Source organism: Macrobrachium nipponense, chromosome 1 (assembly GCF_015104395.2).
Source record: "Macrobrachium nipponense isolate FS-2020 chromosome 1, ASM1510439v2, whole genome shotgun sequence".
Classification (NCBI taxonomy): domain Eukaryota; kingdom Metazoa; phylum Arthropoda; class Malacostraca; order Decapoda; family Palaemonidae; genus Macrobrachium; species Macrobrachium nipponense.
This window is the reverse complement of record NC_087200.1, coordinates 18,593,167-18,605,739: the sequence shown is the minus strand read 5'-3', so window position 1 is coordinate 18,605,739 and position 12,573 is coordinate 18,593,167.

Genomic DNA, 12,573 nt, shown 5'->3' with positions numbered 1-12,573 from the left:
ACCAAATTTCCATATACCGGCCTCTCTCTCATTCTCTCTCTGTCCCTCTCTGTCTCTGCTGAATTAATGGCTCCCTTTATTCGCTTGGAGAGACCCATTCGTCTCCTCAATAAATGTCTAGATTTAAATCAGCCCTTTTCACTCCACCGCAGAATCCCCTTCCTTATCTAATGGACTGTTCGAAAACCTTGGCGACCGAGATGAAATTATGCTCTATTTTTCTCTTTCAGCTTGGCTCCTTTATCGCTCTCAAAATTATTATTACTCTCAAATTCATAATTTTTTTTTTTTTTTTGCTCTATCACAGTCCTACAATTCGACTGGGTGGTATTTATAGTGTGGGGTTCCGGGTTGTATCCTGCCTCCTTAGGAGTCCATCACTCTTCTTACTATGTGCGCCGTTTCTAGGATCACACTCTTCTGCATGAGTCCTGGAGCTACTTCAGCGTCTAGTTTTTCTAGATTCCTTGTCAGGGATCTTGGGATCGTGCCTAGTATAATAATGAATTTGAGAGTAATGAATTTGATTACTCTCAAATTCATTATTATTATTATTATTATTATTTTATTATTATTATTATTATTATTATTATTATTATTATTGAGCCAATAACCCACTTCTGGTCGTAGAGTAGCTTCAAAGAGAAGTGAAACTGTCGTTACCGCAACGCTTATCTTGCAAGTTTGAATCAACGTATACAAACCACACTTTAAAATGTTTCGCTGGCTACAAACCTATTTATACCCGCATAGACACTGCCTGCAACCAAGCAATCTCCTTTCATTAATTTAAGTTTGGCATCTGTGTCCTGTTATCTTGTTCTCCATTTATCCAATTTAATGCGTAAAAAAGTTATCAATTTAGTCAATAAAATTTTACATGAGGTTTCGCACATCCAGGAATTCAAGTTTACATTTTAGTTTTCTGTAAAAGAAAAGTACTGAAATGGCTTTAAAGATCCGTGTGTCCGCACATTTTCTGTCTACCCTCAGATCTTAAAAACTACTGAGGCTAGAGGGTTGCAAATAGGTATATTGATCATTTGCCCTCCAATCATCAATCATACTAAGTTGCAGCCCTCTAGCCTCAGTAGGTTTTATTTTATTTAAGGTTAAAGTTAGCCACGATCGTGCGTCCGGCAACGTATAGGACAGGAAATTCGAATGCACCGAAATAACTTCGGCACATTTTTTACTTGTTTTTATTTATTTTCACCCATTTTCTGAAGAGCTCGCTGGAAAGAGTGCTATTTACCTTGGCCATATTCAGAGAAGAACGTAAACTAGAACAAAAACTAAGTACACAACTTCACACTGCAATGTTTGCAGAGTACACAAAAAAAATATAAAATAAAATAAAACCGACATCTTCTTAGAATAGTTTATATCCTTTCGCAAATGAGTTTAATGTCCATCAATTTCTAAGTACGTATTGTCATGAATTTTCTAACATGGCTTTAATGAAATGAATAGCAGACACTATTAGTGCCTTTCATTAAAACTCGCAAAAGAGACATTTTTGTATCTGACATTTTTATGTAAACAAAATGTTATTTAGTTTCTATGCACTCGATATAGCAAACTTTCTTCTTTTTCCAATTAGTCCATCTCCACCTCGACGAAAAATATTCTCTCATAAAAGAAACACTAATTTGAAGCCAAGAAGGAAACGCAACAAGTGACAAAAAACACCGCCACTTTCCTTGCCATACCTAAGCAATGTCAATAAGCGTGTTTGTTTAGGCCTTCTCTTATGAATGTTTGTTTAATCTTAACTATTCATCTGAGTGTTGACCCACCAAGAACTGTGACCACAAGATTTTTAAAGCGTTCCTGGTTGCTGCTCTTTTTTCCTTCTTCTTCCTCTTCTTCTTTAAGCAAAATGAGATCTTTATTTTCCCAAAATCGTTGTAACACTGAAAAATGACTATACGACAACTTAAACCGAAGTAAAAAAAAGAATTGGCAATATTATCTTTATATTTGTATATTTATTGAATAGTTACAAAGTCAAAAATAGTGATGCCATTTCTCAATAAAAATTTAAGAACGATCATTTTGCACAATTGTTTGCTAGACATTTTCTGCAGTAACTACAGTATATTTATATATATATATATATATATATATATATATATATATATCTATATATATATATATATATATATATTGTTATTACCCTTAGTTAAAAAAAGACTGTAATGTAAAAGAGAGTGAACAGGCAAGGATACCAAGTAGCACAAAGCAACCTTCGTTATGGCTAATTTTCCACGGGCCAATGGCTGTCTTTAGGTTAGACTTATAATACGTACATGGTACAGATATTCATCTGTAACCGGAATCGTCCACGAGGCCTTGAAGTGACGCTGAAGTCTGTAAACAGCATCTAATATTTTAGTCAGAATGAATAACTCCCAATCAAGGCTGGAGTCCACATATTATTGCTTATTTTCATAGTAGGATTTGCAGAAGATTATCTAATTCTCGATATACTGACCATTGTAAGCATGGCGTCTCTCCCAGTGGCTAATTTCTAATGAAAATAACAAAATTGGTGCACTTCAATCAAAATAATTTCCTGCTGTTCTATCTCAACATCCATTACTGAAGTTTTATCTTTCCAAATCTAGTCATGGAATGAAAGGAAACTAAGATTTTGACAATTGCTGTTGGGTGTGTGATCATAATACACTTTTATAAAGCTAAAATAGCGATTCGTATCATTGAACGTTAAAATCAAAGAGACAGAGAAATGATGAAACGATACTGCTGTTCCTACCGAAAAGAATTATTTGGAAAATAAGCGGAATAACTCGAATGGAATAAATAAAAGTCGTGCCGATCTTAAAACAGTGTTTTGTTTTTGTTTTGTTTTTTTGTTCTTTTCTTTTTTGTGTTTCATGGATTTATCTTTTATTCCCGAAAAGCCAGGATTCCGGTGTCATTCATTGTATGATGACATGAATGTTTTTCTTTTCACTTTGTTTTTTTTTTCTAGTTTTATGTATCCAGCTCTGGTGGGCCGGCATAAAACATTTAAATAAATTTTTACAATTCAATACCAAGAAACTGAAAAAAAAAGATTGCATGTCAATATCAGTTCACCTAATTAATTTAAGTCAGTTATTTGCCTGCGGATTTTACTCTTACAATTTCAGTTCTACTTTTTACTAGCTCTTGCTTCTTAGAACGAAGCGGCTGATGGGTAATTTATCTATACTTGTTAAAGAAATTGAGCTGCATCAAAGGACAATGTTTTGCAATGTTTTCCTATGAGCAAATACAGTCATCAATTTTAGAGATTGTTAATTAAACCAATCGTGGAATAAACTGAACGAATGCAACTGAATGAACAATAACTTACTTTCCACCAACGACATGGTGCGAAATATGACTGAATATCACGAAATCTCAAAAGACATGGCATAAAATTATCCTTTCATAGCCAGACATTAGATAATAGTAAATGCATGAGAGATGGTTTACTCTGATGTACTTCTAAATGTTAATAATAACTATTGCGTATGTAAATATTCTCCTCTGAAATTATTAAGACCATTTAGCTTGTCCCTATAAATATCATGTATAAATATTTTTTTCTCTCTCTCTCTCTCTCTCTCTCTCTCTCTCTCTCTCTCTCTCTCTCTCTCTCTCTCTCTGTCGACGTTTGATACCTTCATCGGCTGACTGAAAGACTTGGATCCAAAAACAATTCCATAATTTTACGATTATATTTGAATGACTTGCAGTTCCACTGACGCGCATACACAATGTATTTATTATGATTATTCTAGTAAACAGAAAAATATTAGAGCTCTACCATTCGCGCTAAAGGACACAAAAATAACCTGAAAGATAATTTTCCTTAAAATTTAACGTATAATGTTTGATGAGACAGAGAGCTCTTAATTTTCCTTTAAATATAACATTTAATGTTTGATGAGACAGAGAGCTCTCGATGTTATTACATAACGGATAAAAGAAATATTGTCATTACAATTCAAAAAGTCAAGGAAGCAGTAACGAACAGCACTGAACGCCCCCATTCAGTTCAGCAGTTTACCTAATCATCTCGTTCCAAAACCTCAAAGGGCGAACCGGAAATCAGTGCAGTTACTTGAAAAGTGCTATCGAGCGCTGGCCCCCCTGGGGGAAGGGGGCCGGGGTAGGTAGGGGTAGGGATTGAAGAAGGAGGTAACATGATTAATCATTCTACAGAGCTTTTTCATTCGTCACTTTCAAAGAGATTGTGGTAACGATGAATTACCGGGATAATTTTTCAACTTAATCATCCCTCCGGAATTTTGCTTTTGATAAATTGCACCTCAAGATTTGCTCTGGGAGAATTTCCCACGAGGGCTCTTCCTTCTTCTGCTGTTGACGAACGGCGTTATGCACAGTCCAAGGGTTGTCGCTACTAAGACATGTGATGATGATAATAATAATAATAACACTTATTATTATTATCATTATTATTATTATTTAGATATTACGATGGTGACTTGCTTACCCTATATATATACTCATAGTAACTGTATATTTTTCAGAATAATAATAATAATAATAATAATAATAATAATAATAATAATAATAATAATAATAATAATAATAATAATAATAAAAAGGGCAAAGTAACAAGAACTGAAGGGATAAAGCTACCAGATGGGAGCAAAATCAAACATAGATGAGACTGGATACAAATACCTGGGAATAATGGAAGGAGGGGATATAAAAAAACCAAGAGATGAAGGACACGATCAGGAAAGAATATATGCAGAGACTCAAAGCGATACTCAAGTCAAAACTCAACGCCGGAAATATGATAAAAGCCATAAACACATGGGCAGTGCCAGTAATCAGATACAGCGCAGGAATAGTGGAATGGACGAAGGCAGAACTCCGCAGCATAGATCAGAAAACCAGGAAACATATGACAATACACAAAGCACTACACCCAAGAGCAAATACGGACAGACTATACATAACACGAAAGGAAGGAGGGAGAGGACTACTAAGCATAGAGGACTGCGTCAACATCGAGAACAGAGCACTGGGGCAATATCTGAAAACCAGTGAAGACGAGTGGCTAGAGAGTGCATGGGAAGAAGGACTAATAAAAGTAGACGAAGACCCAGAAATATACAAAGAAAGGAGAATGACAAACAGAACAGAGGACTGGCACAACAAACCAATGCACGGACAATACTTGAGACAGACTAAAGAACTAGCCAGCGATGACACGTGGCAATGGCTACAGAGGGGAGAGCTTCAGAAGGAAACTGAAGGAATGATAACAGCGGCACAAGATCAGGCCCTAAGAACCAGATATGTTCAAAGAACGATAGACGGAAATAACATCTCTCCCATATGTAGGAAGTGCATTACGAAAAATGAAACCATAAACCACATAGCAAGCGAATGCCCGGCACTTGCACAGAACCTGTACAAAAAGAGGCATGATTCAGTAGCAAAAGCCTTCCACTGGAGACTGTGCAAGAAACATCAGCTACCATGCAGTAATAAGTGGTACGAGCACCAACCTGAAGGAGTGATAGAAAACGATCAGGCAAAGATCCTCTGGGACTATGGTATCAGAACAGATAGGGTGATACGTACAAATAGACCAGACGTGACGTTGATTGACAAAATCAAGAAGAAAGTATCACTCATTGATGTCGCAATACCATGGGACACCAGAGTTGAAGAGAAAGAGAGAGAAAAAATGGATAAGTATCAAGATCTGAAAATAGAAATAAGAAGGATATGGGATATGCCAGTGGAAATCGTACCCATAATCATAGGAGCACTAGGCACGATCCCAAGATCCCTGAAAAGGAATCTAGAAAAACTAGAGGCTGAAGTAGCTCCCAGGACTCATGCTAGAAGAGTGTGATCCTAGAAAGGGCAAACATAGTAAGAAAAGTGATGGACTCCTAAGAGGCAGGATGCAAACCCGGAACCCCACACTATAAATACCACCCAGTCGAATTGGAGGACTGTGATAGAGCAAAAAAAAAAAAAAAAAAAAAAAAATAATAATAATAATAATAATAATGTTTAAAAAATATCCACAATTATATATAAAAATATATTTCCATGTAAAAATATAAAACAAAGACTTTCGAACACTTGAACGGTGTTCCTCATCAGTGTGACGTTAAAATGTAATGAAGAGGGTAGTTTCCCTCCGAAGAGCATCTAAAAAGGTGGGCGGGGCGAGGAGGTTGGCGCAACTGCCTGTTGAGATTGGGATTACGTAAAACACGAACCAGCACTTCGACGATGGGCTGTTATTATTTCTCGCCCCGCCCACCTTTTTAGATGCTCTTCGGAGGGAAACTACCCTCTTCATTACATTTTAACGTCACACTGATGAGGAACACCGTTCAAGTGTTCGAAAGTCTTTGTTTTATATTTTTACATGGAAATATATTTTTATATATAATTGTGGATATTTTTTAAACAATTTGTTTTCACGGAATTGTGAATTTCTTAACAATAATAATAATAATAAAATAATATTAATAATAATAACTAATAATTATTATTACAATTATTATTATTAAAAATTATTATTATTATTATTATGATTATTATTAATATTATTATTATTATCATTATTCTTATTTATTTTCATTATACATTATCATTTATTTATTATTCCTGGGAAGAGAGTAGTCCCTCTTTTTGGAGACCCGTTATACAAACCACTGATGCTTCAACGGCATTTAACCGTGATATATACTATATATATATATATATATATATATATATATATATATATATATATATATATATATATATATGTATATATATATATGTATATATATATATACATATATATATATATATATATATATATATATGTATAATATATATATATATATGTATATCTATATATATTTATATATATATATATATATATATATATATATATTATACTATATTTCGAGTAAGTGTGTGTGAGTGTGTGTGTATTTAACGTTAAATTACACACCCAGTGTATTGCAGAGAATCTAATAAACGTACTCTAGTTTATATCCTAAAGATTATCGGGCGCAAATACTGAACGGTAATAGAAGTCCGGTGTAGTACGAAAATTTCATACACAGCTTAGATTCAATTCCAAACAATGAAGAGGAAATATGAATTATTTACCCGCACACAAAATAAATATGATGTTATATACAAGTTTTAGGTGTTCCATTTAAGGCTTCTGCATTACATCCAAAAAATAAATTTACCATTTGGAGTGATTCCTTTGTTATTCTTGAAATATTATTAAGAGAATGTTTTTCAAGCTGCCGTTTCTTTTAAACTATTACTGAATTCTTAGCTTTAAACAACGGAATATTCTCAATATACTCAAATATTATTTATAAAGTATACGGTACATAAATCGTTCAAATGGCAGTTATGAACCGAGTTCCGTATTACGGTATTTCGAAGAAGAGAATTTTCTACGATAGATAATTTTCAAAAATCACAAAACTTTCAAGGTTCTTTGAATGAAGAAAGCTTCTCTCTGAGCTTGTGGCCGAAGTGGTCGATCTCTGCTGATGAGGCTTCTTGTGTGAAGAGCGTTTGAAGTTTTTTTTTTTTTCTTTCTTTCTTTCATTTTTTTCGCACAAAGACTTCCACGGTCTTTTACTCATGAATTATTACAGTCTGTTTTGGTTATCCAAATATTTACCGAAAACGTGAATTTTCCTTATACATTTTCATCGATGCATATTCCAGTAGTCCAATATACTTAATGTATTTAGTAAATTTACCAGAATTTTTATTCGTAATTAAAATGAAGATCAGGACATGGGTTAGATTCTGTCTAAGTCCTGTTGTGTATATATATATATATATATCTATATATATATATATATATATATATATAATATATATATATATATGTATATATATATAAATATAATTTTCTGTATTAATTTTTCTGTAACAACAGAATTCCATCTAATAAAAGGAGCCCATAGAAACACCAAATTATAGAGAGAAAAGTACTATATTTCAGAGACTGCTGTCTCTCTCTTCAGGTAGATGAATGAGAAAAGTTTACACAAAAGGTGGTATTTACACCAAAAGGTCCATCCACAGGCAAGCCAATTTAGGTCACCCCCGCTGATAATCTTCCTTTAATCTTCTTAAGTGTTGGTTGAATGAAAACCTTGTCGATCGTATCTGAAATTCATGCTCCTTTTGAGATGTTCATTACCTGCCTCTCTTTTATTAAGGCCGATTCCATCATTTGACTCTTGTACCGGCAGTTGCTGCTATAAATTACATGTGACAAATTCCAGTTTATTCTATGGTTATGTTCACTTATATGGTTGAAAATAGCCGAGTTCTGTTGTCCATACCTAACTGACCGTTTGTGTTGTATTAATCTCTGGGGAAGTAATTTACCTGTAAATCCGATGTAAGATTGGTCACAGTCCTGGCATGGGATTTCGTAAACCCCGGTGTCCTTTGGGAGATGTCTTTTGTTGGACGTTAATCAGGGATTTGGCTAAGGTGTTTGGGTAAGTAAATGCAAAAGGGTTAGATTTTCCGAGGGTGTGGGTTACTCTCTTAATCGTGTCTAGGTGAGGAATTTTTATTTTATTGTTGGGTGTATCTCTGTTTTGTCTTTAGGGGGTCGGTAGAAAATTACGTTTGCTTTGTGAATTGCTTTTTCAATTATATGGTCAGGAAACTTTAAAGACGAAAGTTGCTTGCGAGTTAGTTCAAATTCTTTTTCCAGGAATTCTGGGGAACAAATTCGTTAGACTCTTAAGAACAGGTTGCTGGCTACACCTATCTTGATAGTAATGTCGTGATAGCTAAAGTAGTGAATGTATGAAAGTGAGAACGTTGGTTTTCTGTATATGGTAAATTTGTATTCTGTCCTGTCTCTGATTATTAAAACATCAAGAAAAGGAATTTTGTTGTCTGTTTCCCATTCAACTTTAAATTTGATGCTGGGCACTAATGCGTTTAATTTTGAGAGGAATTCATTAAAATTGCCCAACCTATTATCCCAAAATGTTAGGATATCATCCACATATCTCATCCACAGCATGTTTTTGGGTTTTATTGCATTTATTATTGTAGTTTAAAAGTATTCCATGTACAGATTGGCTAAAACGGGACTTAAAGGACTACCCATACTACACCCGAATATTTGCTTTTAGAATGATTCCCCGAATGAAAATACATTATTAGATGCACATAATTCAACAAACTTTATTATTTTGTCAAGCGCCAATGGGAAATGATCTGAGTAGGGGGATAATTTTTCCCTCAAAAACTGGAGAACGTCCTGTACTGGTACTTTTGTGAATAGGAAGTCTACGTTTTATGTTGTGAAGTGGTATATGTGCTTCTCTGAATTTGTGACAAAATTCTTCCGAGTGTTTAATGTGACTGGGAGAAAAAGTGCCTAAAAAAGGGGAAAGGAGGCCAGCTAAACATTTAGAAATTTTGTAATTGAAAGCTCCGGCACATGAAACGATGGGTCTGAATGGAAGATTGTCTTTCTGAGTTTTGGGAAGGCCATAAAAGATTAAAGGAAGATTATCAGCGGGGGTGACCTAAATTGGCTTGCCTGTGGATGGACCTTTTGGTATAAATACCACCTTTTCTGTAAACTTTTCTCATTCATCTACCTGAAGAGGGAGACAGCAGTCTCTGAAATATAGTACTTTTCTCTCTATAATTTGTGTTTTTATGGGCTCCTTTTATTAGATATATATATATATATATATATATATTATATATATATATATATATATATATTATATATATATATATTATATATATATATATATATATATATATATGATGTGTGTGTGTGTATATATATACTATTTTGTTTTGCCCCTGTTTCACGACTCATTGTCTTATCCTCAAGGTTATATTAAAGATATACACGTGAACATTAAAACCAAGCACTGCATAATTTAGAAAAAATTACGTAATTTGCGTAATTTGTAATAATTACGCAGTGCTTGGTTTTTAATGTTCACGTGTATATCCTAAATATAGCCTTGAGGATCGACTATGAGTCGTGAAACGTCGGCAAAATAAATGCATACCTGAGTACAATGCATTTCCCTATGGTTCCCCCCTGATGAGATGTACCTAGAGCTGCTGCTCCTTCTTCTAATGATATATATAATATATATATATATATATATATATATATATATATATATGATATTATATATATATATATATATACATATATATATAATATATATATATATATATATATATATATGTGTATATATATTAGTTATGTAGTTTCTGGCTATTTTAACCCTAAATTTTACACATTTATCAACAAATAAAATATAAAACTATCTCTTTCATTGCATCCTTCCTCAATCCCTCTCCACATCTCCTAAATCATATAATGGCGCTTTCTGGACCACTGTCAGTCTCCGTAATTAAGTCATTTCATTTTGAAGTGGCAATCAGTGACTAATATTCTCGTTAAGAAGGATTGAAAATTCGAAGCCAAGATTACTTCGAGGGACTCGTCATTTCTCTCTCTCTCTCTCTCTCTCTCTCTCTCTCTCTCTCTCTCTCTTAGGCTTTGTCGCTTTGGCACCGGAAGCCTTGTCAGCAATCCGGAAATTGCCTCTAGTGACACTATCTCTCTCTCTCTCTCTCTCCTCTCTCTCTCTCTCGTCTTTGCTGCAGTTCCTCGACCGCATTATCATTCATGCATAACTTCATCCCCACGTCGAGAGAGAGAGAGAGAGAGAGAGAGAGAGAGAGAAGAGAGAGAGTCGCTGGTACTGAGGACAGGGAGACACGCAGGAAGGGGTAGAAACTCCGCCTCTCTTCACTCAATTCCTTGCTTATTAATCTTCCTTTCAATTTTGAAGGATTTAGTCACATGAAAAAAGTTGTCACACTGAACAACAATTTCATTCAGGTGCATTAAAAATCTGATAAAAAAAAAATAGCTAACCTGACCGTTAAAAACTGAAAAAAGAAATTAAAAACAAAATAATTACGTTAAATTTTTCAACAACAGCTTCGTCGAAACTTTAGATCTTAGTTGCGTTATATGATACGGGGCTATACATCAACAACTTCCCAGCTAAATATATAAGATTAATAATCACATATGTACAGCGACTTCAAAATTTACCATTTGATTTGATTCGATAAACCACATTTCCTCAAAAGAACAGACAAAGAAATCTTATCTTCCAAAATGTGCTTCTTCACTGCAGGGGTATTCTTTAATGCTCCCATAATTTGCCTAATGACGTTACTGACTTCAAGATCCCATTCGGCGCTGCATGGGATCAGATAATGACTTTGTCTTTGGCTACAGGTAAGCAGCGGAATACATCGATGGAATTTCCTTCTGAATAACTTACTGCATGCAGCGATGATTCCTCCGCTGTATGAAGTCATCTGAGGGAGCTAATGATATTAAAGATAAAGCAGAAACTAGACGCATCGCATCGTTTCAGGTCAGCTCTGCTAACTACATTACCTAGTAGGTGTACTAACTTCATAACATCCTACGAAAATGCATTTTGCAACAATCGGTGGAAGAGGAAGCTGTTAACAGAATTCTTATAGCCATATCAATCAATCAGATCTGCGCTAGCAAAAAATATTCATACAGAAATAAAGGAATACCTAAACATATAGCTAAATAACAAAATATAACCAGCGAAGAGGAATAATTGATGATTTTAAAACAACTAATCAGGAAATGAAAAAAAGTAAGAAATATTCGTATAGAAATATAGAGGAATATTTAAACCCTAGGCAATATAACAAAATATAACCAGAGAAGAGGAATAATTGATGATTTTAAAACAACTAATCAGGAAATGAAAAAAACTAAGAAATATTTGTATAGAAATATGGAGGAATATTTAAACCCTAGGCAATGTAACAAAATATACCCAGCGAATAAGAGAGGGTGATTCTAAAATAATACAAACAGTAAATGAAAATATGTTGCCTCGCGCATAAATTAATATACTATGCGTAAGAATAGTCGATTCAAAGCATAACCTTTAACAACTATTATTCTTATAATGATATGGCTGCCAGTCTTGACATGGGAAACCTTCTATTATATTTTCATTTATGACGCTGCCGATATTTGTTTATGTTGCTAAAGAAACACATTCAATGTGATGGCTGATTTCGCACAACGGAGGAAGAAATAAAAAACAACACATAAAAGGAGGAAAGAAAAATAATTACTAAAAGCATAAATGGTAAAGGTTAGCCACCACAATCAGCACAGAAACCTTATTGATCTGAAAGAAGGAAAGCAAAAATTAACCGATATTTTCAAGGAACTGTTTTGCTGATTGTAAGGTTGTACTAAGAGGTTAATCCAATTCAAGACTTAAAAGAAAAATATTCCTCTACAAAATGACAATACTCACTAGACTATGATGCAACTGAATTAGTGGGCAGGATGAAAGAGAGCTTGCCAGTCGGTTATGGCAACTCATGCAATCTGAAAGGAAGTAAACATTATTGTCAGTAAAAGTGCATTTGTCTAATTTGTAGTTCGAAAAGAGTATAAAATACTCA